This window comes from Eurosta solidaginis, chromosome 5 (assembly GCF_040869045.1).
Source record: "Eurosta solidaginis isolate ZX-2024a chromosome 5, ASM4086904v1, whole genome shotgun sequence".
Taxonomy (NCBI): Eukaryota; Metazoa; Arthropoda; class Insecta; order Diptera; family Tephritidae; genus Eurosta; species Eurosta solidaginis.
In genome coordinates, this window is record NC_090323.1 from 190,995,583 (window position 1) to 191,021,266 (window position 25,684).

The following is a 25,684-nucleotide window of genomic DNA, read 5'->3' on the forward strand; positions in this document are numbered from 1 at the left end:
TTTTGGTGTTTTTTGCTATTTTTTGCACCATTATTGTCAGTCACATTACTTTTATTGGTTTCGTTGTTGTAATGCAACGGCACTATGTTCATATTAGCTTTTAGAGTATCAATTTGCACGGCCAAATCTTTGAATTTAATTTCAAAGGCAGTCATCAGTGCTTCTAACCCACTTTTTTGTGCAGCAATCCCAGACTCAAATAGTTTACAGAGTTTTTCAGGCCCATTAGCATAGTCTGGGCACAGGTACCGAATATTATGGTTAGATTTCATCAGGTTCACGTCATATTCGGCGATAGGCCCTGCACAGCAGGCGCGATGGAAGAGCTGTTTGCAATAGCCACTACATGGGACAATCATAGAATCAGATCTACCGAAACTTTATTGCACTTTCCACAGAAATCATCCATTGTTTATAGCAAGCAAAACGATAAATTAAACGCAAAAACAAATGATAAGATTATTAATTCGATTGAAATCACAACGCGCATAATTAAATTTAGGAGTAGTAAGTATCTCCGCGATGGCTACGATGTTTGTAAAATTCTAGTTCCATAATAAGTGGAATATGGTGCTTATCAGTGGGAGATATGGAATCGAGAGACTAATGTATTTTAAATTTTAAATCAGGACTAATAAAGATTAAGTCCAAAATCCTATTAATACCATTCGCGAAATGATTTCTTTGCATAAGTTGTAGGCTAAATAAACCATCAGTAAAATATATTTCACACGCACTGTTTACATTGCTAGGAATGAGCATATTATCATCTATATGATTAGACCACATTATTCTATTTAAATTAAAATCACCCAGTACACGCAATTGGGCATTTACATTAGGCATATTTAAATTTAGGATATTATCTACATGATCAAAATATAAACTATCAGAACTATTAGGTGGAATATGAGACACACAGATTAAAAGTAAGTCATCCTCGCTAGAAATAGAAACACAAAGTTGTTCAATTAAGGGTTCAGCTTTTGTTAGTGCTACTTCAATTGCACGTAAATTTGACTTCACTGCAATTAAAACACCACCTCCACGCGTAGTATTCAACGACGCCGCATCTCGGTCTCTGCGAAAAACAGTATAGAGATTTCTATCAAAAAATTCTTCACTGCAGAATTCAGGATTAAGCCAAGTCTCAACGAGCATGAAGACGTCATAAACACATTGGGATGTAGCAGCATACAACGAATTTGCTTTTGCCCGCATTCCAGACATGTTTTGATAATAAACATTAAGGCTAAATATTGCTAGCCTTCTTGCTACACAAGGAAATATTTTTGGGACAAAGGTATCTCATATGCATGAAAGGGTAAAAAATACGGCCATATTGTACACGGGTCACTTAACCTATGTGAATTTAAAACCACAATTCAACTGTGCAAATATAGAAACGAGCAACTAGGTACAATTAAATTTTTCTTTGAAAAATAATAGGAAAATATTTTAACAAATACGCGCTAATTGCAACCTTGAATTTGTTATTTTGCTAGATCTGTTTGTTTAACTGATTTCGAATTTGTATTACGGTTGACGCGTTAACCATAAAAAATTAAGAAGAACAAGTAAGGAAGGCTAAGTTCGGGTGTAACCGAACATTACATACTCAGTTGAGAGCTATGGAGACAAAATAAGGGAAATCACCATGTAGGAAAATGGACCTAGGGTAACCCTGGAATGTATTTGTATGACATGTGTATCAAATGGAAGGTATTAAAGAGTATTTTAAGAGGGAGTGGGCATAGTTCTATAGGTGGACGCCATTAAGGGATATCGCCATAAAGGTGGACCAGGGGTGACTCTGTAATGTGTTTGTACGATATGGGTATCAAATTAAAGGTATTAATGAGGGTTTTAAAAGAGAGTGGTGGTAGTTGTATATGTGAAGGCGTTTTAGATATATCGACCAAAATGTGGACCAGGGTGACCCGTACCATCATCTGTTGGGTACCGCTAATTTATTTATATATGTAATACCACGAACAGTATTCCTGCCAAGATTTCAAGGGCTTTTGATTTCGTCCTGCAGAACTTTTTCATTTTCTTCTACTAAATATGGTAAGTGTCACACCCATTTTACAAAAGTTTTTTTCTAAAGTTATATTTTGCATCAATAAACCAATCCAATTACCATGTTTCATCCCTTTTTTCATATTTGGTATAGAATTATGGCATTTTTTTCATTTTTCGAAATTTTCGATATCGAAAAAGTGGGCGTGGTCATAGTCGGATTTCGGCCATTTTTTATACCAATATAAAATGAGTTCAGATAATTACGTGAACTAAGTTTAGTAAAGATATATCGATTTTTGCTCAAGTTATCGTGTTAACGGCCGAGCGGAAGGACAGACGGTCGACTGTGTATAAAAACTGGGCGTGGCTTCAACCGATTTCGCCCTTTTTCAAAGAAAACAGTTATCGTCCCAGAATCTAAACCCCTACCAAATTTCACAAGGATTGGTAAATTTTTGTTCGACTTATGGCATTAAAAGTATCATAGACAAATTAAAAGAAAAAGGGCGGAGCCACGCCCATTTTGAAATTTTCTTTTATTTTTGTATTTTTTTGCACCTTATCATTACTGGAGTTGAATGTTGAATGAATTTACTTATATACTGTAAAGTTATTAACTTTTTTTTTTAATTTGACTTAAAAAAAATTTTTTTTTAAAAGTGGGCGTGGTCGTTCTCCGATTTTGCTAATTTTTATTAAGCATACATATAGTAATAGGAGTAACGTTTCTGCCAAATTTCAGCATGATATCTTCAACGACTGCCAAATTACAGCTTGCAAAACTTCTATATTACCTTCTTTTAAAAGTGGGCGGTGCCATGCCCATTGTCCAAAATTTTACTAATTTTCTATTCTGCGTCATAAGTTAACTCACTTAACAAGTTTCATCGCTTTATCCGTATTTGGTAATGAATTATCGCACTTTTTCGATTTTTCGATATTTTCGATATCGAAAAAGTGGGTGTGGTTATAGTCCGATATCGTTCATTTTCAATAGCGATCTGAGATGAGCCCAGGAACCTACGTAGCAAATTTCATCAAGATACCTCAAAATTTACTCAAGTTATCGTGTTAACGGACGGACGGACATGGCTCAATCAAATTTTTTTTTCGATACTGATGATTTTGATATATGGAAGTCTATATCTATCTCTATTCCTTTATACCTGTACAACCAACCGTTATCCAATCAAAGTTAATATACTCTGTGAGCTCTGCTCAACTGAGTATAAAAAAAAATATTAGTGCTTGGCGCGATTTATCTCCGAAAAGATTTAGGCCGAACTTCTCTTCGAATTTGCGTCTTGCTCCCTTTTGATTTCCCATACAATACCCAATATAAATTCAGATAAGAATAAGTAACTTATAATGAAACAAGTAAGGACGGGACTGTCTTCGGCTGTGCCGAAGACTTCATACCTTTCATGAATTGGGCTGAACAATAATCTTATCCCGTTCGTAATCTTCAAATAATAGGATGTATAAGATAGGGATAATATAGTGAACAGATGTACATACCTAAACGATTTTTAAGATAAATATAAAATCAAAAATGGTAAAAAGGCCCTTATCTGAACGATCGGTTGTATGGGATATACATTGTATATAGCTCCGATCGAAATGATTTTTACAGGAAATCTTCTATGATATATTAGAATAAAAATCACCAAGTTTAACATTTTTATATTGGAAATTAAGGGAGAAATGGCCAAAAATCTTTCTATCTGAACAATCGGTTGTATGGGATATATACTATATGTAGCTCCGATCAAAGTGAGTTTTTCAGGATATCTTCTATGATATATTGGAATATATATCACTGAGTTTCACGTTTATACTTTCTAAATTGCGGCAGAAATTACCAAAATCGTCTTATCTGAACGATCGGTTGTATGGGAGATATATGTTATAGTGGTCCGATCCTACCGGATCCGACAAATGTCTAATATAATACAAAAATGCAACCTTGTGCCAAATTTCATTGAGATATCTCAAAATTTGAGGGACTAGCTTGCGTTCAAACAGACAGACGGGCGGACATGGCTATATCAACTCAGTTCGTCGCCCTGATCAATTCGGTATACTTAATGGTGAGTCTATCTTCTATATTTCTCAACGTTACAAACATCGGACCAAAGTTAATATACCATTTCATGTTCATGAAAGGTATAAAAACTAGTAAAATATTGCTAGCCTTCTTGCTATACAAAGAAATATTTTTGGGACACTGTCTCATATGCATGAAAGGGTTAAAATACGGTCATACTGTACACGTATCACTTAACCTATGTGAATTTAATACCACAACTCAACTGTGCAAATACGGAAACGAGCGACTAAGTACAATTAAATTTTTCATTTGAAAAAGAATAGGAAAATATTTTAACAAATACGCGCTAATTGCATTTCGCTGGAATAAACATAAAAACCTTAAATTTGTTATTTTAGTAGATCAATAGCTGTTTGCTTAACTGATTTCGAATTTGTATAACGCTTGACGCATTATCCATTAGGAAGAAAAACAAATTTATTCATGCTTGTCGCCATTTATCTCCGAGAAGATTTAGGCCGAACTGCTCTTCGAATTTGCGTCTTGCTCCCTTTTGATTTTCCCTACAAATTGGCAGACGGGACCTACATGTTTTATGCCGATTCCAAACTGAAGCTGATGCAAGAAGAAGCATTTTCACTGAAAGGATTTTCGAAATACGCTTGGAGTGTATGCCAAATCACTGCCGAAGGGCGACCGTGCTTGGACATATTTTTTTTTTCCAATTGAAAAACTTGTTCTGAATTTTTGATGTTGCTTTGGCCGGAAGTTGAACTCAGGATCTTCTGTGTGGTTTTCAAAGCACACTCCAACCACACAGAGGCGGCCAATTTTTATCAATAAATGGTTTGAGATTTTGGCAGGCACCCGGTAAAAAGTTGGAGCCTACATCTGAAATATTTTGGACATATGATCAAACCAAATTTTGGTTAAATATAGATTATAACGGTCTTCCTGAAATTGAGTGCATAGAACTGGGTTTCAATTTGAAACTGGAGATGTGGGTGGTTCCCAAAAATCCTTTTAGTCAATAACTAGTGATACACATTTCTGGTTCCGAACTAGACCTAAGTTGCCAAATAAGTGCAAGGTCGGTACTAACAAGATTTTACGGTTATAAAATCGACAGCTTGGCGTTTTTATTTTTATCTAATTTGAAAAATATGCTATCTACAAAAAAATGCTACCTGGTTTAATTAACTTCAACTATGCGTATGATTTCTCTTCCCAAACTTTCCCACCTCGGAAGTATCTATAAATGGACTAATATCGTACTAGAAGAAGCATTTAGAATTTCTTTTTGGTCGAAACCAACGAAATAGCACCAAAAAAATAACTAAACTGTCATTTTTATACTAGTTTGGAACTACGGAAATAGTTCCAATAAACCAACTAGTTCAAAAGTGGAAATATGTATCTAGTTGGGAACTATAGATAAGTTAATGCAACGCGTACCAACTAGGACATCGCCAGAGGGAAGCATGTAAGAGATATAGAGGGCGCAACCGAACCCCAGCGGGTTAGGGTTCAGAATATACCCGCGGTAGGTATGCCTGTCGTAAGAGGCGACTAAAGTACCATATTCAAGCGGCTGTGTAGCGCAACCCTTCAGGTTGCCAGCGCAATATATAGCTTCTCCAAACCCAATTGTCAACCTCACCTATCCGCGGCGAAACCTGTTTCATTAACAGACGAGGCTTTGGCGACCCAAGCTCCTCATGGAATTTGGGGGTAGGGAGGGAGGGAATGGCCTGAAGGTTTAATGTGGCCACATAAATCGTTCCCGAGATGGTCGGGCTAGCACCTTAATGGTGCTATGGTACCGGAGCGTACCGGATTTGTATCCGGCAAAGGACCATCACATCGATGACACTCCCCAAAGCCTTCGGGGAGCAACCTTATCGCTACAACAACAACAACAACAGGGCGCAACCGGAACCTCTAACGAATGTATTAGAAACGCACCAGGTTTGAACTAGAGATTTTTCCTACCTACTGTGTAAGAAACCATTTCATAGCAGCTTATATGTATAAAAAAATTGTTCGAAAAACATGCGATAAATTGCAGCACCTTGAACAAAAAAATTTCTTATTTTTGAATTTTCGGAACCAAATCTAAATTATAAAGATATTTTTTGAAACCAGACGTTCTATGCCAGTTTCTATTTTGAGTTTTTTGAAACCTTTTACTTTTGTTTCAAACCCAGCAGTGACTACAAATATTTGTCTTTTTGTTAAACATTTTTGGTTTTGTTTCCAAACAATTTTAATATTTTAAACTTATTGTTTAAACAATTTTTGAATCGAATAAAGTTAAAAAAAAGACAATAGTAAATTGAGATGTTTCCAATTTAGTAGCAAAATGTTTCAAAAACTGTTTAAACCGATGAATGGTTAAAAATTAGGCACAGATTTCTAACCATGCACTTGCACCCAAATTTCATCAAGCTTCCCACTGTATATAAATAGCGCCCACAAAACTTTTCTTGCTTTAGTTACTTTATATTTCTTTGTACTTAACAAGCAGAGGTAAAAGTAAGAAAAAAAAAAATGAATTTATACAATTATATCGCAATACTGGCTATCATGCTAACCTGTTTTTTTACCCAAATAAATTCGCAAACCGACGATCGGTATTTGGTAGCATTACTTAAGGGAGAAGAATATTATTGTGCTGGGTCATTAATCACTATGAAAATAGTGCTCACAGCTGCGAAATGCATGACCCGTGTAAACAAAAATGTAGTCAGAGTTGTACCTAATGTAGAAAATAACCGCAAACTACGTCGCAAAGTGAAGACAGTATGCGAAAAAGACGGTATGGACATAGTTGGACTTGAACTGAATAAAGAGTTTACAGATGATGATGGAGTGAGGACAATACAACTTTGTGAAAATCAACTTGATGAGGGCGCACAAATGAAAGTTAGTGGATGGACTCCACAACCACAAAACACGCGTCCTTTTCAACTCGTGGCGCATTACGTAGATATAGTAACACCATCAGAATGTCGGGATTACCAGAATAGAAAATATGTGTATTGTGCTAAAGGTGTCGATGGATTTTGTAAAGGAGATTCTGGAGCACCGGGCGTCGTGGAGGGAAAACTTTGTGCTGTGGGAATATTTAATATTCTTGGGAACCACAAAGATCCGCAATTTTATGTGAATATAGCTCATCGAGAAGTTAAAATTTTTATGGGTGAATTGTTTGATTATAAATCTGGAAGTTGTTCTTGTATATAACTGCCGAGTAAATTATTACTCTATCTCGGCTGAACGCTCTATTTCAGATTTATTTCATAAACGTCTCAGCTCACGTCAAAATATATTGAATTTAAACTGATACAAGGCGTTTTGGAATAAAATACTGAAGGGAGGTTCCATGAGAAAGTGAACTTTGGATTGTATGTATACAAAAATTTCAATTTAACCTTTAAACAATTTTCAATTTCTTTTATCCTTTTTAAAATAAAATGTGGATTTAACTTTTTCAATAAGGTTGAAATAGTATGTTCATGTCATACCATTTGTGATGTAATAAGAAAAATAACTAACTTAACTTATTTGTACTTAATGAAGCTAATTTAAATATATGATTAAAAGTTTGAACTTAAACCTTTAACTTTTTCTACTGAATATACGACCAAGGAAAATAACTAATAATAGCTGTGTTTTTGTTTTTTTTTTTAGATTTATTTACATACTAGCAGACCCATCAGACGTTGTTCTGCCCTAAATTTGGTCTATCTACATAAATTTTAATAACCTTTTTCCATGTAACTCTGCTCCCCTCCTCACTTTTTTTATTCCTTTTATCCACTCCTCCCTCCGTCTTTTCGCTTCATCTATCCCTATCTTCGTCTCACTCTATCTCTTTCTAAGTCTCCTTCTCCTTCCATCTTTTCTCTTCTCTCAAGTTTTTCCCATTCTTCTTCATCCCTTATTGCCAGGCAAATCGAATAGGACGTATGTAAATAAGTGTGTGGGTATTATTAATTCATATCTTTATTTCGGCTTCGCATGCATATTTATCAGTTTTACCTGGTTGATGCGACTAAATCGAATATCACAATGAAAATTACTTTAAAGCTCTCAGCAACAGCTTCCATTTAATATCCCTATTACAAACAAATTCTAGGGGTATCCGGGTCCAGGTTTTGGCCTATATCTAGAGACCCTAGCCACCCAGCGGTATAAAAATTACTCTGTACTAAAGAACTCATCAACAGCTTCAATTTGGTAACCATAATGTAAAAACACATCCTAGTGTTACCGTGATCCACGTTTTGGACTATATCTTGAGACCCTTCACAAATAGGTATGAAAACTACCCTGTACTAAAGCACTCATCAACAGCTTTCATTTGTTATCCATATTGTATAAACACTTTCTAGGGGTACCCGGGTCCACGTTTTCGCTTATATCTGGAGACCCTAGTTATCCGCGGGTACGACAAATACTCCGTATCAAAGTACTCATAAACAGCTTCCATTAGATACCCATATTGTACAAACATATCCCAGGATTACCCAGGTCCACGTTTTGATCTCAAGAGCCTAGCCAGAACGGGATAAAAATTATCCTGTGTCTGTCTCCTGGTTCTAAGCCACCCATCCCAGTCAAATATGTTCATCCATTCCTTCCTCTTCAATCACTCTTTATCTATTAAAAAAAAGCGCATCAAAATCCGTTGCGTATTTTTAAAGGTTTAAGCATTCAAAGGGACATAGGGACAGAAAAAGCGACTTTGTTTTATACTATGTAGTGATGTACATCCATACACACCTATAAACCTACGCACGAAGTTAAATAACGCAGCGAATGCTATATATGTACGTATGTATATGTCGCATCATGCCTCACTCAAAAGCAATTAGCGCTCACAGTTCACAGCGAACAACCACACAAACACATTTTTTGGTAAAAATGTTACTTTTGTTTAAGCAATTTGGCTGATATAAGAAAGGAACCAAGTATTTTTTTTAATGCAGAACGAAGATAAATATTTCAAAGTTTTACTGCAAAGTAGAATTTTTCAAATCCATCCATCCGTTTATGAGTTATAGCTGTGTAAACAAAAATTTTATGATTTTTTACTACATTTTGGCAATTTGCCACGCCCCTATAATATATATCTTCAAATTATATTAACTGTACCATCTCACGTAGCTAAGCTTTCAAATGCCAAAAACCGTTTTAAAATGGGAGCATTCTGCGTGAAGTTATGTGCATACATGGCATTTAGCGACTTTATTTTATAAGATTTAATATATATATATATATATATATGGGGTATTCCATCCCATTTCGACCAATTTTGAACCCGACCCCTTTAGAATTGGCTGAACGTTTTTCTTCTTTTTCTAATTACGAAAGAGGTTTTTCAGAATTTTTTCAAATTTTTTCATCCAACTCAAAAAAAGTTATGAACTTAAAAAAAACACCGTTTTTGTTTTCAAAATGCTATAACTTTTTCAAAAATTGACTGTTTGGGATCTTTTTTTTTTAAATTTGTTTTTAAATGTACTTTTCAGAAAAAATACAAAAAATTTTTTAAAGTTTTATTTTTGTAATTTTTCAGTTTTTCGAGATTTTTCGAATTTTGCCATTTTTTTTTTCTCATAAAAAACTTCAATCAATTCTGCAATCATCCCCACTAATCCCGGAGTGGGCCGATAATTTTTTTTTGTTCTATTTAATTGAAAAAAATTTTTTGTATTTTTCCGAAAAATAAATTTAAAAACAAATTAAAAAAAAAGATCCCAAACGGTAAATTTTTGAAAAAGTTATAGCATTTTGAAAAAAAAACACCGTTCATAATTTATTTTGAGTTAAATGTACTTTTCGGAAAAAATACAAAAATATTGTTAAAGTTTTTTTTTTCAATTAAATAAAAAACAAAATATCGGCCCACTCCGGGATTAGTGGGGATTATTGCAGAATTGATTGAAGTTTTTATGAGAAAAAAAAAAAAATAAATGGCGAAATTCGAAAAATCTCGAAAAACTGAAAAATTACAAAAAAAAAAACTTTAAACATTTTTTTGTATTTTTTTTGAAAAGAACATTTAAAAACAAATTAAAAAAAAAAGATCACAAACGGTCAATTTTTGAAAAAGTTATAGCATTTTGAAAACAAAAACGGTGTTTTTTTAAAAATTCATAACTTTTTTTGAGTTAGATGAAAAAATTTGAAAAAATTCTGAAAAACGTTTTTCGTAAGCTAGAAAAAGAAGAAAAACTTTCAGCTAATTCTAAAGAGGTCGGGTTCAAAATTGGTCGAAATGGGATGGAAAACCCCATATATAGAATAGATACGCTTAAACTTTATATGAATTGCTAAGCGTTAAACTTTATCTACTCTTCTGAAATTGCTGCGCAGAAAATTAGTACTCCTAAATTTCAATACGCATTATATTCAGATGCAACTGAAATATGTGTCTATGTTTCACCTCTACACTACCTCTATGTATTACCCCTCTACAAATGGTGTGTGTCCACTATTCACCGCAACCGATTCAGCTATAGGTTATACACTATGTCTAACATGTCATACAAACACATTCCAGGGTTACCCTAGGTTCATTTTCCTACATGGTTATTTTCCCTTATTTTGTCTCAAAAGCTGTTAGCTGAGTATGTAGTGATCGGTTACACCCGAACTTAGCCTTCCTTACTTGTTTTTATATATATAGATATCGATCAGTATGTAGTGGACATAGATCAGATCTAACCGCAATTAGGACACCACCACCCCTTTCAAGACCGGTTGCGTTAGAGCAACGATCATTACGATATACATAATAATAATTATCGAAAAACTCATTAGATATAAAATTTTCGGTCAACCACGTCTCCGTCAAAGCAATTATATCATATTCATGTGAGATGACATTACTATATAATTGCGATGATTTCGTACACATTCCACTTACATGCTGATAGTAAATGACTGAATAGCTCTAAGGATACATAAGTTAGATTCAATAGTTACTATTTCCGAAGAACTCGTTTTTGGCGAAACCGAAAAGCGCAAACAGCCCACCAGTAGGCCAGAGCACAGGTTTGAGCGTACTGTTGAACCAGGATTCGGGAACACCAAGTTTAAAGGTGATTCGTTTTAATGATTCTGTAGTATTCCCAGAATACGCTTTTACACATAATTCAGTCTAATGCATATACAAATGCATATTCAAATCGACCACACGCATTCAAGTCATAGCGACCGTAATAAATTATATCGAACCCGGCATGAGTTTAACATCATACGGACATGCCGGCATACAATGCACATATCTGTTTACATTTGTCAACGCTAATTGTCACACTGACTAACACACTTATCGATCAGCGCGACTGATCGACATTGTCGGTTTGACACAATATGCGTTGAGCGATGATAACTTTGACCTTGCCTGGGAAGCTTTACAGTCACGATACGAAAACAAGCGGATCCTGGTTGATAACCAGATCAAATCCTTACTGACTCTTGCCACTATTCAATCCGAAAACAGTGAGCAACTTCAGAAATTGCAAAATACAATCAACAACTGCCTATCCGTCCTTCACTCCCAAGGAGTTACGACAGATAGTTGGGATCCGATACTGGTGTACATTTGCTCATCAAAGCTCCCCGAAACAACCCTGTTACTTTGGGAACAATCTCTCTCTTCTCGAAGAGATCTACCCTCATGGTCACAAATGAACGACTTTCTCACCTCGAGATATGAAGTCGTTGAAAGAGTCAGTAGGCTTCAACCAAGCAAACAAAAACCAGTCGCTCATCAAAATTGTGCGCAAAACAGGTCCTTCAACAGGACGCAAACCCTTGTGGCAGAATCTAAAAAGGAAACTTGCCAATGTTGCAACTCCCCGCACCTTATTAGATTCTGTCCACGTTTCAAACGAATGTCTGTGCAAAATCGGACACAATTCGTAAAACAAGCTAAGCTGTGTACAAACTGCCTTAGCAGCACTCATATCATCAATGAGTGCACGAGCAAGTGGTCATGTTCGACATGTCATCAACGGCATCACACGCTGTTGCATGCGAGCCCACAAGCTCAACGTTCCACCCCGCGAACGAATGCACCAAACGTGCAGCACACAACTGCTGAGTCAACATCTCCAGTTCGACAAACGCAAAATAGCTCCGATTCTAGCGAGCTACCGTGTTGTTCAAAACACGCACTGGTTCAATCATTGCATGCAGCCAATGATAACCAAATTCTCCTTCCTACTGCTATGGTCGCAGTTGAACACGAAGGGGAATTATTGCAACTGAGAGCCCTTATTGATCAGTGCTCGGAAAGAACTTTCATTTCCTCGAAAGTTCAAAAGCGGTTGAAACTTCCATTCGAACATTCAAAGTTCGAAATCTCTGGCATGGGTAGACAAGTCGTACGAAAGTCCTCCAAGCTTTGTCCTTTGACACTGGTTGCATCCAAGACCATGAAAAGGGTAAAGGCTCATGCCATTGTGTTGCCGAAACTTACAAAAAATCTACCAACATCCACCATTAGTCGCAAAATCTGGCAGCAGTTCAAACTCCTTGAGCTCGCTGATCCCAGTTGCCACATACCAGGTCAGACTGACATGGTCATTGGCAGCGATTTACTTCCACAAATTCTGCTGGAAGGCATAAAAAAGGTGTGCGGTAGCATCCTTGTGCAACAAACCATTTTTGGTTGTATTCTCAGTGGTCCAATAACTGAAAATGTTGTGTCATTCTCGACACAAGTCCAAGCGTCAAACGAGACACTCAGTTCTCAACTGAGAAAATTCTGGGAAGAGGAGGAAATTCCACAACCTCCACAGATATCCCCCGAGGATCAAGCGTGTGAGCAGATATACGCAACAACCACGACACGTGCACCAAACGGTCGATACATTGTGCGACTTCCATTCAAGGAAGAGTTTCCTGAAAAACTCTCCCTCGGCAAATCCCGCCCGGCTGCTCTGCAGCAGTTTTTCAGCATGGAACGATCGCTTAAGAAAAAGGGGGAGTTAGGTACAATGTACAACAACGTGTTGCAAGAATATCTCGACTTTGATCACATGGAATCTGCCGACCCATGCGAAATAACTTCGAATGGCAAGGTCTTCTTATTTTACTTGCCATATCATGCGATAGTCAAACCAGATAAGGTCACCACCAAAGTTCGGGTGGTTTTGAACGCCTCTAAAAAATCTGGGTCAGGAAAATCCCTGAATGACGTGCTATACACTGGTCTAACTCTCCAACCAGATCTCATGCTACTAATTCTAAAGTGGGGTATGCATAAGTATGTGTTCAATGGAGACATTGAAAAAATATACCGTCAGATCCTCATACACGAGGACGATAAAGATTTTCAGCGAATCCTATTTCGCGAATCAGCCAACTCCATTGTTAGCGATTTCAATCTAAAAACGGTTACATTCGGCGTCAATTGTGCACCATATCCCGCTATTCGTACGTTGCTCCCCCAGCGGGTTAGGGGATCAGAATATATCCGCGGTAGGTATGCCTGTCGTAAGAGGCGACTAAAATACCAGATTCAAGGGGCTGTGTAGCGCAACCCTTTAGGTTGCCAGCGTAATATATAGCTTCTCCAAACCCAATTGTCAACCTCACCTATCCGCGGCGAATCCTGTTTCACTAACAGACGAGGCTCTGGCGACCCCAAGCTCCTCATGGAACTTGGGGGTAGGGAGGGAGGGAATGGCCTGAAGGTTTAATGTGGCCACATAAATCGTTCCCGAGATGGTCGGGCTAGTACCTTAATGGTGCTATGGTACCGGAGCGTACCGGATTTGTATCCGGCAAAGGACCATCACATCGATGACACTCCCCAAAGCCTTCGGGGAGCAACTTTATCGCTACAACAACAACAACATTCGTACGTTGCATCAACTATCCGATGATACGAAAGCAAAATTCCCGTTGGCTGCAACAATTCTCAAGACGCAGACATATGTCGACGACATTTTATCAGGAAGTCACACCATCGATAACGCCACTGAATCACTCGTTCAAGTGATTAAAGCCCTAAAATAAGCTGGTTTCATACTAAAGAAATTAACGGCTAATCACCCGGCCATATTAGAACAGTTTCCGAAGGAGGATCTTCTAGACTCCAAATTCTTGAATTTGAGAGCACTTCCAATACCAAAACTCTTGGCATTCGATGGAACGCGCTCACGGATAAATTTTCATACACCATTCTGCCGGAACACGCCCAAAATGCGGTCACAAAGCGACAAATTTTATCTTCTGTTGCAAAACTTTTTGACCCGGCAGGATGGCTGTCGCCAGTTATGATTCAGGCCAAGATGCTTCTCCAAGAAATCTGGCTGGATGGCAGCGATTGGGATGAAAGCGCCAAACCCGCAACATTATCAAAATTGCAACATTTCGCAGAAAATCTGCCAGCCATTTGCCACATCGAAATCCCTCGATGGATTAATGTCGTTCCAGCGCAAGACACCCAAATCCACGGGTTCTGTGATGCTTCGGAAAAAGCATATTGCGCAGCGATTTACATCCGCACACATGTGGGCAACCAAATAAAATCTTCACTTTTGGTTGCGAAAAGCAAAGTTGCCCCATAAAAACTGTAAGCTTACCCCGCTTAGAGCTATATGGTGCAGTCCTACTCGCCAAACTGGCTTCAACTGTTCGAAAACAGCTCGACTTACAAGCATGCAACACATTCTTGTGGTCAGATTCTGAGATTGTACTAGCCTGGCTAGAAAAATCTCCATCGACCTGGAAGACTTATGTGGCCAACTATACCTCTCAAATTCGAGAATATCGTCCCAGCGGCACCTGGCGCCATGTATCTAGCCAAGACAACCCTGCTGATCTTGGCACACGTGGTTGCAAGCCGCATGATTTGATAGGCTCTTCACTTTGGTGGCACGGACCGCAATGGCTTTCTTGCCACATTTCGGCATGGCCAAAGCCGAAAGCAGGTAGCGCTTCTCCACCCGAGAAACGCAAGGTCGAAGCATATCACGCACTCGAGGAAGAGGACGATATTGTTCAACGTTTCTCCTCATACTCTCGAGCTCTCTGTGTGATTGCATACGTGTTCCGCTTTGCGAACAATGCCTGCAACAAATCCAAATCGGTGGCAACAACACATAATCCCCATCTGACGTACAAAGAGTTGTAACATGTGAAAACGCGGCTTGTGGCAATGGCACAATCTCGCCATTTCGGGGCGGAAAAGAGCGCCTTACAAAACAATATGCCAATAAGTAAAAAGAGTTCCCTTCTGGCTCTTGACCCATTTCTGGATGGATACGGGGTTGTTGTTGTTGTTGTTGTAGCGATAAGGTTGCTCCCCGAAGGCTTTGGGGAGTGTTATCGATGTGATGGTCCTTTGCCGGATACAGATCCGGTACGCTCCGGTACCACAGCACCATTAAGGTGCTAGCCCGACCATCTCGGGAACGATTTATGTGGCCACATTAAACCTTCAGGCCATCCCCTCCCTCCCCACCCCCAAGTTCCATGAGGAGCTTGGGGTCGCCAGAGCCTCGTCTGTTAGTGAAACAGGATTCGCCGCGGATAGGTGAGGTTGACAATTAGGTTTGGAGAAGCTATATATTGCGCTGGCAACCTGAGGGGATGTGCTACACACCCCTTGAATCTGGTATTTTAGTCGCCTCTTACGACAGGCATACCTACCGCGGGTATATTCTTACCCCCTTACCCGCTGGGGGGATGGATACGGGGTCCTACGTATCGGTGGAAGATTGGAACATTCCACAATGCAATACAACGAGAAGCATCCAGTAATCCTTCCTCCGGATTCAAGGCTCTGCCAGTTGTATCTGGAGTATTTACACCGTCTGCTTCTTCATGCAGAAATGCGGTTAATGCTCCAAATGGTGAGGCAAGAGTACTACGTACCAAAACTAAAGCCTCTTATAAAGAAATGCATTTTTCAATGCAAATCGTGCACGCTTTTCAAACAGAAAACGCGCACGCAAATAATGGCAGCTCTACCACCTGAGCGCTGCAATTTCTCACTCCCCTTTTCCACAACAGGAGTAGACTTTGTAGGTCCATTCCAAATAAAAGCATCGGTTCTGAGGCCGACCACTATCATAAAAGGGTACGTGGCTGTATTCGTCTGTTTTTCCACAAAGGCAGTACACCTCGAGCTATGCTCCGACCTTACCACCGAAGCCTTTCGCGCAGCATTCGCCCGATTCGTTGGCAGACGAGGTTATCTCTCAAAAATGATGAACGACAATGGTAAAACGTTCATTGGCGCTCAGCGCGCACTCGAACGCGACTTCGTTAAATTTCTTACCGAATGCTCCGCGGACATTGTGCAGAAATATGCCCCCCAGGGAATAAACTGGCAGTATATTCCACCCAGTGCCCCTCAAATGGGCGGCTTCTGGGAATCCGCAGTAAAAAGTTTTAAAACCCACTTCAAAAAAACCGCTGCATCCCACAAGTTTACATTCGAAGAATTCACGACGCTGTTGGTACGTATTGACGCAGTTCTCAATTCGAGGCCTCTAACCTCACTATCCCAGGACCCAGCTGACTTCACAGCGCTCACTCCGGGTCACTTCCTTCGAAGTGTACCGCTATTAGCCATTCCTGAGCCAAACGCGGAAGACCTCTCCTGGATAAATCGATGGGAAAAACTCAAATCGCTTCATCACCAATTCAGTCGACGCTGGAAAGAGGATTATCTGAAGGACCTTCAGAAGCGCTATAAATGGCAAACGCCACAGCGAAATCCTCAACCAGGCGACCTCGTCGTAATTAAAGAAGATTCGCTCCCACCCACCGAGTGGCGTCTGGGACGAATCGAGAACGTTCGCCTCGGCCCGGACAACCATGCTCGGGTTGTAGAGGTTCGCACCCAAAATCGGTTTGTCATGCGCCCCTTAGTTAAACTGTGCTTCCTGCCAATGGAGCACTCTTCGAGCACAGCGCTCTAACTTATATACGTTTCCCCTGTATAATTAAATTTCCGTTTATCATCCACTGTATCCAACTACTTCTCGTTTCTCTGTCTGCTCTTATACTTCCAGGACGACACCCATCTGGCTCCCACGGCAGAAACCGACAGCTGCCTTCAGTGTCGGCTCTGCCTCCACTACTACGCGCAGCGGGACGATCGAAGAAACCAGCGGCAACCCCCAAACCGGAACATATGGCCAAGCGCACGATCACACGCACCCCACAAGGCCTGCCAACGACGTAATATAGCCAGTCGCGCTTCAAATATCACCATCCGCGCCTTGCAGGAGCTACAGAAGGTCCTTACAAGCACCTTCCTGCAGGGCGGGCAGGATGTTTAAGCCGCCTCCATCCCCATTAGATGGCGGAAATTCCTATGCGCAGCCGTGCGCGGTGAATGGAAAGGCGCCAACGAACACCCACCACTGCCATCGGCGATGAACAATATTCCATTCGCTAGTCAAGCATTATCACTCGGCAACCGCGGACGCGCTCTTGTATCTATTTTTTTTTTCTATTTTTAATAGTTAAAGTCAAAAGCTAAAGTTTTAAGCAAATTATTTTCTTTCCATATCGTGGACAATTTAAAAGATAACCTGTTAAGTTGAAGTTTGTGAAGAGTTGAAATTAATTTGCAATTGTTAATTATTACATAAATAAAAACTGAATTATAACGTTTTATGAAAAAAAACTTTGAACCCTTTTTTTTAGTGCAAAGTGAAGCGAAGAAAGACCAGGTGAGATTTATTCATATATAACCGATGAGGTAAAATATGTCAACAAATGCAATATAGTAACCGAAGAAATTACCAACTTCAACGTATACAAAATCAGTGAAACTTCAGAAAATACAAAACGTCTGGAATAATTAAAAAGTGTTCTACAAAAACAAATGCCAAAATATGACCAATGCCAATTGCTTGATTTATGCCTAAAATATGCCGATGTATTTGCTTTAAAAATGGACCGTATGACTCTTAACAACTTTTACGAACAGAAACTTAGATTGACTGACAAAAATCCGGTTTACATTAAAAACTATCGTTTGCCTTATTCACAACGGGAAGAAATAAATAGACAGGTTGATAATTTACTGCAGAACGATTTAATAGAGCCAAGTTTTTCAAATTACAATAGCCCACTAATTTTAGTTCCAAAAAAAATCCCACAGGTCAAAAGGCATATCGTATGTGCGTAGATTTTAGAGCGGTTAATAAAAAGCTTATCGCTGACAAATTTCCGTTAGCACGCGTGGACGATATACTTGACAACCTTGGTAGGGCAAACTATTTTTCAACTTTAGACCTTTTTTCTGGTTTCCATCAAATTCCATTGCATCCTAACTCCGGGAACGTAACATCTTTTAGTACTGATAGAGGAGTTTTTCGGTGGAAGGTCTTACCTTTTTGTTTAAATGTAGCACCCAATTCATTTTCGCGTATGATGTCACTAGCATTTTCAGGCATCACGCCTAATCAAGCATTCATGTATATCGACGATATTATCGTCATAGGGTGTAGCGAGACACATCATTGTAAAAATTTAGAGAAAGTTTTTGAAACTTGTAGAAAATTCAACTTAAAGCTGAATCCCAACAAATGTAATTTCCTTCGTTCCGAGGTAACTTTCCTAGGACACAAATGTTCCTCGAAAGGATTGCTGCCAGACGATTCTAAAATAAATGCGATTAAAAAATATACAAAGCCTACTGACAAAGATGCCGTTCGGCGCTTTGTCGCCTTTGCAAACTATTATAGACGATTTATTCCGAATTTCGCATTGCTGGCAGCACCTCCCAATCGTTTAAGTAGAAAAAAGTGGACTTTGTTTGGGACGAAGCTTGTGAAGTTGCTTTTTCGAAATTAAAATTAGCTCTAATGTCTCCTCAAATTTTACAGTATCCTGACTTTAGTAAAGAGTTCATAATTACAGTTGATGCTTCAAAAGTTGGATGCGGTGCTATATTAAGTCAAAAGCATGGAGATGCTGACTTACCAATCTGTTTGGCTTCAAAATTTTTTAACAAAGCAGAACAGAAAAAATCTATCATTGAGTTAGAACTTTTAGCAATATATTTCGCAATTAAACAATTTCGTCCGTACGTTTACGGTACACTTTTTATAGTAAAGTCCGACCATCGACCATTAGTTTATCTATTTAATATGAAGGATCCGTCATCCAAACTTACAAGAATAAGATTATAACTTGCAGAATATAATTTTACAATAGAATACGTTGAGGCAAATCGAACGTTGTGGCTGACGCGCTTTCACGAATAACGATAGACGAAATAAATGATATAGCTAAATTCGTTAAAATTTGCAATAAATGTCTTTTAAATAAAGCGAAACCTAAAACAAAAGAACAATTAGTTATTACACCTACACCTTGCAAACCGTTTGATATTTTAATAATAGATACAATAGGACCTTTACCAGAATCCAAATATGGTAACAGGTTCGCAGTTACCATGATTTGTGATTTAACTAAATATCTGGTAACAGTTGCAATACCAGATAAGTCAGCTAAAACATTAGCATCAGCTATTTTTGACAGTTTCATTTTAAATTACGGAATAATGCAATCCATTAGATCTGATTTAGGAACAGAGTTTAAAAATGAAGTATTTTTCGAATTAACCAAGCTTTTAAATATTAAACATGATTTTTCAACGGTCTACCACCATGAAACGGTTGGTTCAGTTGAAAGAAATCATAGAGTTTTTAATGAATATTTAAGGGCATACCTAGATGAAACATTTTCCGATTGGGACACATACCTGAAATACTTCACATTTTTCCATAACACAACAACACATACAGCTTTCAATAACCAATTTACTCCCTTTGAGTTAGTATTTGGAAAAAAGGCTACACTGCCACACGAATTAAAAAAAGAACAAAAAGATCCCATTTATAACGTGGAAAACTATAGTAAAGAAGTCAAATTTAGAATGCAAAAATCACATGATTTGGCAAAACATTTAATAAATAAGCATAAAATGCAAGCTAAAACACATTTTGATAAAACGGCACGTCCGTTATCTATCCAAGTAGGCAACAAGGTTCTTTTACAAAAAGAGCCTCATCAAAAACACGAAAATATATACCAAGGCCCATTTACGGTAACTAAAATAGACGGGCCTAATGCAACAATTTTTGATGAAACAAATAAAAAGGAAAAAGAAGTACACAAAAATCGACTTATAAAAATAAAGTAATATTTTATACAAAAATAAATCCAAAATATTCTAATAATTTTATTGTTAGGTAAATAAGCACTGTTAAATAGCCAAGAAGGCACAAAAAATCTTGAAGAAATACTAATTTAAAATGTATATACTTATATTTTTCTAATGTAAAATCAAGAAAATGAAAATTCAAAGTTAAATTGTAATATCAAAAATGACAGAACCAAAAAAAAATAATCTCTAATGTATAATGTAATGGTAACTATAAAAATGAAAAAAAAAAATTTTATATAAACCAAATCGTTATACTAAATTGAATATATCCAATTTGTAAAATTTTTTCTAATATATATGTTAGTATAAATGTAAGAAGAGGAAATTCATACAAAATGATTTATATATGTACATAAAAGAGAAAAAAAAACAAAACGAAAATTCAAAAACCCTAATGTAGTTTAGATAACAATAAAAATTTAAAATTGCTTCTAATGAACGAATTCAAAAGGAAGGTGCACCCTAATATATTCGTTCACACGAACCAATTAATTATATAGAATGCAAAATGAAGAATGTGGCAAAAATGATCAATTTGCCAATCTCTTCTTTTTTCAAAGGAAGTGTGATGTAGCATTAGCAAAAATACAATAAGGTATCCTATGTGGTTGGGGCTTTAGTGGTACTTGATAGGCGCACGCAGTGGCAACACGCATGTCAAGTAAAACTGCAGCCAACGTCACACAAAACAACATGTAGATAAGATATATAAAAGAAACGAGTGACATTCCAATTTTGATCGTACATCTGCAAGTTCATGAATAAATTAAACGCTGTAATTAAAAACAAAAACGGTTGTGTTCTTTATCTTATTTATTGGAGATAGTAAACCACCGAATGTTCTGGAGAAGAAGGCTTCCATTGTGGAACGCCACATATGATTCTGTCTTAACTCTATGATCGTATTTTATAATTGAAAATGTTATGTGTCTTGTTTTGACCCTTTTTTAGATTAGGATCGGTTTGTCTTATGAGAAACCAACAGTAGTCACCCATCATAGCGACATCCCAGAATCCTTGATACCGACTTTCAATCACTTTCATTTGCTGATGAAACCTTTCGCCATTCTTGCCACTTTCGTCGCCAAGATTTTGCTGCAAAAAATTTAAATAGGAGTGTAGAAAATGAATTTTTAAATACATATTTACTCCTGAAAGAAAATAAAAAAGTATATTAGACAAATACATAAGTGACACATTAGTATATAAATTCTTTGTTTACATTTTTCAAGAACTGTTCAGAACTGGACGATGAATTTAGATTTAGGGCTATATATTTTCATGTAAATTTAAAAATTTTCGTACAAATTTTTTGTTTATCGGGCAGATAGATTTTAAAGTTAACTGAGAAAACGGTCTTAAATATGTTTTTTTATTTACCCATTTCCGCATAGTTTTTGATTAAGTCGTTCCCTATCATCTCGTAGTTAGGACTTTTGTGTTTGCCTAAAAAGAAGTAACTACCTTTTCAAAAGAATCCCACGCTGCTGCCTCCACTGCTGAGAATAGTTCTTTGAAATGGTTATTGGTCATCATTATCCTTATTTGCGGTCCCACAAAAATCCCTTTCTTTATTTTTGCTTCTGAAATCTCTGGAATGATTGTCTTCAAATGATGAAAAGCTTCGCCTTCTTTTTCCAAAGCCTTTACAAAGTTTTTGATAAGGCCGAGCTTGATGTGGAGCGGAGGTAGTATTATTGTATCCTTCTTTATAAGTGGGGAGTATTTTATGTTATACACCCCACAAATTTAAATTGTTGCATACGAGAGGCGTATAGCTCGGCCTTTTCCTTTGACAATTCCAAATCCCTTATCCAATAATTGAGTTGTGCTTGTGACAAAGAGTTTCTTTCGTTTTCCGTTTGACATCCAGTACAAGATAATGCCGCGTAATTAGATACTGCTGTTGACAATGAAACTGGAGCCGGAACTAAATTAAATTTGATTCTGGCAATGTAGCTTCCATTGAATTTAGTTCTGGTAATGACCTTGCAGAAACGCTCGCATAGGTTACTTTTCTTAACTTTCCAACCTCAAGTACGTTTGTAGTACAAATATAGCAGTCCGTTGAATGGCAAGTTGGTTCCCTCCACTTCATTGGTGTAATAAGTTTCATATGTCGCCTAAATAGATAGTTTCAGAAATTAGTCAGCTATGCATTAAAAGGGAGCAAATTCCTAATTTTTAGAACGCACCTTTTTGTTCCGGTTTCTGAAAAAATCAATTCGACTCGATATGTGGTGCACAAAGTGTTCGGTGTCCATGGTTCTTCATTGTTTTTAGGCTCAATTCCAAAATACTTATAGTATATAACTTTCAAAGGATTTGAAAACACACGTCGCATCCTTTTAACGATAAATTGACCGCAGATTAAACAGAACATATCTGGATCATTTGTATACTCAAACTCTCGCGCCCTTTTATTCATTTTATATTTTTGAGTAAATGACGGATTATAAACTCCAATTATAAACTGAACAGTATCCGGCGAGCCTTGCAGATATTATGAAGGCACAAGGAGCATGTACTATTATTTATACTTAGATCAAGTAAAAAGTCAAGCCTACCTAGACAAAAAGGTTCCCTAGTTCTACAAAGAAAACACTACCTGCCTTAAAAATATGCCCTTGCTTGAAATGTACCTGGGTTTGAGAAAACGACACTAATAGTTTTGTGTATCTAATAACCCTTCCAAAATCTACCTGCTAACTAACTGATATACGAATACTAACACATATGTACCAGTAGGGTATTTAAGTATTAAATGGATATATTTACTTGAATGCTTATAACTTTTGTATTATTCCATCGATTTTTTTTGGATTAAAGCTTATTTGTTTGTAATAAAATAGGGCTTAGAGAGAGAACAAAAAAATCTGCAAAAAGACAAAAATTTTTCGAGATCCTTCCTCGCAAAGTACAAATGTTTTTATATTCTTACAAAAAAAAAAAATTGAAAAAATCGGTAATGATTGTTCGTTATCTTTGAATCTGCAGGGCCTAGCAAAAAGTGCTGTATGTTTATAGGAAATTTTATTACCTCTTAAAAGCTTCAAACCATTTTGAAATATCCAATTCGTTCTTGAGATATATATAATTAAGTGGACCCTATTTTTTTTTTTTTTGGAAAAAATCGGTAATTCGTAAATACATATCTCAAAAACGTAACCATAGAATGATTTTGCATAGAAGATTCATAGTGGCGTCTCTGGTGCAGAAAAAAAATTGGAATTTGTGATCCAGTGTTTTCTGCGCAGCAATTTCAGAAGAGTAGATAAAGTTTAAGGCTTAGCAGTCCATATAAAGTTTAAGCCTATATGTATATAGATGTAAAAAACACAGCTATTATGAAGATTAAGATTTATGTAGCTGATTACTGGGATATTACGAATGGAATAAGTTTATTTCTCGGCTACATTCATGAAAGGTATGAAGTCTTCGGAACAGCCGAACACAGTCCCGGCCTGTCTGACTTAAAATATATACCCAGTTCTGCGCACCTTTTTTCACGAAAATAGGTGCAATCTAAATTTTAAACCCCTATTTTCTTTAGCCGTATATGCGGTACAAACAAGTTAAAGATTTGGGTTCAAACTTTTAATCGTGTATTTAAATTAGGTTCATTAAGTACAAATGAGTTTAGTTATTTTTCTATTACATCAGAAATCGTATGACATGAACATACTATTTCAACCTTATTGAAAAGTTAAATCCACATTTTATTTTAAAAAGGATAAAAGAAATTGAAAATTGTTTAAAGGTTAAATTGAATTTCTTGTATACATACAATCCAAAGTTCACTTTCTCATGGAACCTCCCTTCAGTATTTTATTCCAAAACGCCCTATATCAGTTTAAATTCAATATATTTTGACTTGAGCTGAGACGTTTATGAGGTGGGTTTGGTCAAAGGCTGAGGTATGCTCAAGTCAATCCAGAGTCGGATGGAGGTCCCACTTCCCCCACCTAAATAAATACACAGTAAATTAGTGTTTTGATTTCGAACACACACACACACGCGGCTCTCAGGCTAAAATATCCACAACCTTTAATCCAGGAGAGAGAGAGAGAGAGATGTTCACTAGGTAGTGTCGCTGACAATATAGTGTAACCCAAGGACGACGGCTCTCCACAGATAGAGGGAGATAGAGTGCTAGCTAAGCGGTGGCTGAGATGGTGAAGACGACGGTGGCTCTCGCTAAGGGGTGCTAACGGCGGTAGTAATGACGGCGGTAGTTAGGATCACGCCCGAAGAGAGATTACTGGGTGACGGTGGCTCTCACCAAATAGCTATGATGACGGTGGTGGCTAGACTGCGGGATGGGATGTCCAAGGATCGGGATGGCGATGATGTTGTACCTACGGCGAAGTGTCTATATTAGTATGAGGCTAACTAACTACAATATATTGGCTCGGGTATTCGGCTAGGGTAGTAGGGGAGTTTGTCCCGCCGCAGGCGTTGGGAAGTGTTCCCCTCTTACCTGAGCCGTATATCCGTGCATTACCCTTCCTCTGAGTAATAGGGGGGGTGAGTCCCGTCTTACTCAGAGGAGATGATAGCAAAATATTAGGGTTGCCCAATAGGCCGGGGGGGAAGTACCATCGGCAGAACCGACCTTGTAACTTTACCCCCCTCGACCCAAAGGGAGTCCCTGGAATATGGGTAGGGCTGCCCAATAGGCCTGGGGGGGAAGTACCATCGGCAGAACCGACCTTGTAACTTTACCCCCCTCGACCCAAAGGGAGTCCCTACAATGTATTTATATTGGCTCGAGCAGTCTACTAGAGTAGTGGGGAAATCCGCCCCGCCAATGGCGTTGGGACGGGTTTCCATCCTACCCGAGAAGGCTGCTCGTGCATTACCTTTCCGATGAGTAATAAGGGGTGTGAAACCACCGGTGGAACCGACCTTGTAACGCACCCTCCTAACCCAAAGGGCACCCCTTGTCGACCACCAGTGGCGGCCGACACGCACTTCACTTACCTACGGCGAAGTGTGCCTGGTGTATTCCGGCCAATCATCTTATTCATAGGTAACTATGAACACGTTGGGAATTATGCTCGCATTGTCGCGCACAGCGCGCCACGAATGAAAATTCCCAAGCATTGTGCGTTCACCATCGCTGGCTTGCTTTGTGCTTGCGCGATGGTTGTTGGGCCGGTATGTATGTATATATGTATGTCGGTACATACACTACTAGGGGTGGGCAGTAAATGGAAAATATGATGTTAGGGGTGGGCGCAAAATAGGAAATAGATATTGTGGCGTAGCATTTGCTACGTTACACGTTTATGAAATAAATCTGAAATAGAGCGTTCAACCGAGATAGAGTAATAATTTACTCGGCAGTTATAAACAAGAACAACTTCCAGATTTATAATCAAACA

General features: G+C 38.0%; 2 protein-coding genes across 5 annotated transcripts in view; one reads left to right on the forward strand and one right to left on the reverse strand.

Moving 5' to 3' along the window:
• The window catches only part of LOC137251963 (dnaJ homolog subfamily B member 13), a 478,991-nt gene that overhangs the window by 424,445 nt on the left and 28,862 nt on the right, over positions 1-25,684 (reverse strand). Inside the window, exon 2 of one of the 3 annotated variants that reach the window (XR_010953405.1) lies at positions 21,112-21,392. The exons of the other annotated variants lie outside the window; for them this stretch is intronic. The gene's annotated coding sequence lies outside the window, so the exon portion shown is untranslated. Of the gene's footprint in view, positions 1-21,111; positions 21,393-25,684 lie in introns of those variants that run through there. 3 annotated transcript variants of the gene reach the window in all.
• Positions 1-25,684, forward strand: part of Spindly (spindle apparatus coiled-coil protein 1 spindly) — a 451,900-nt gene that overhangs the window by 141,983 nt on the left and 284,233 nt on the right. The gene's annotated exons all lie outside the window — the stretch shown is intronic.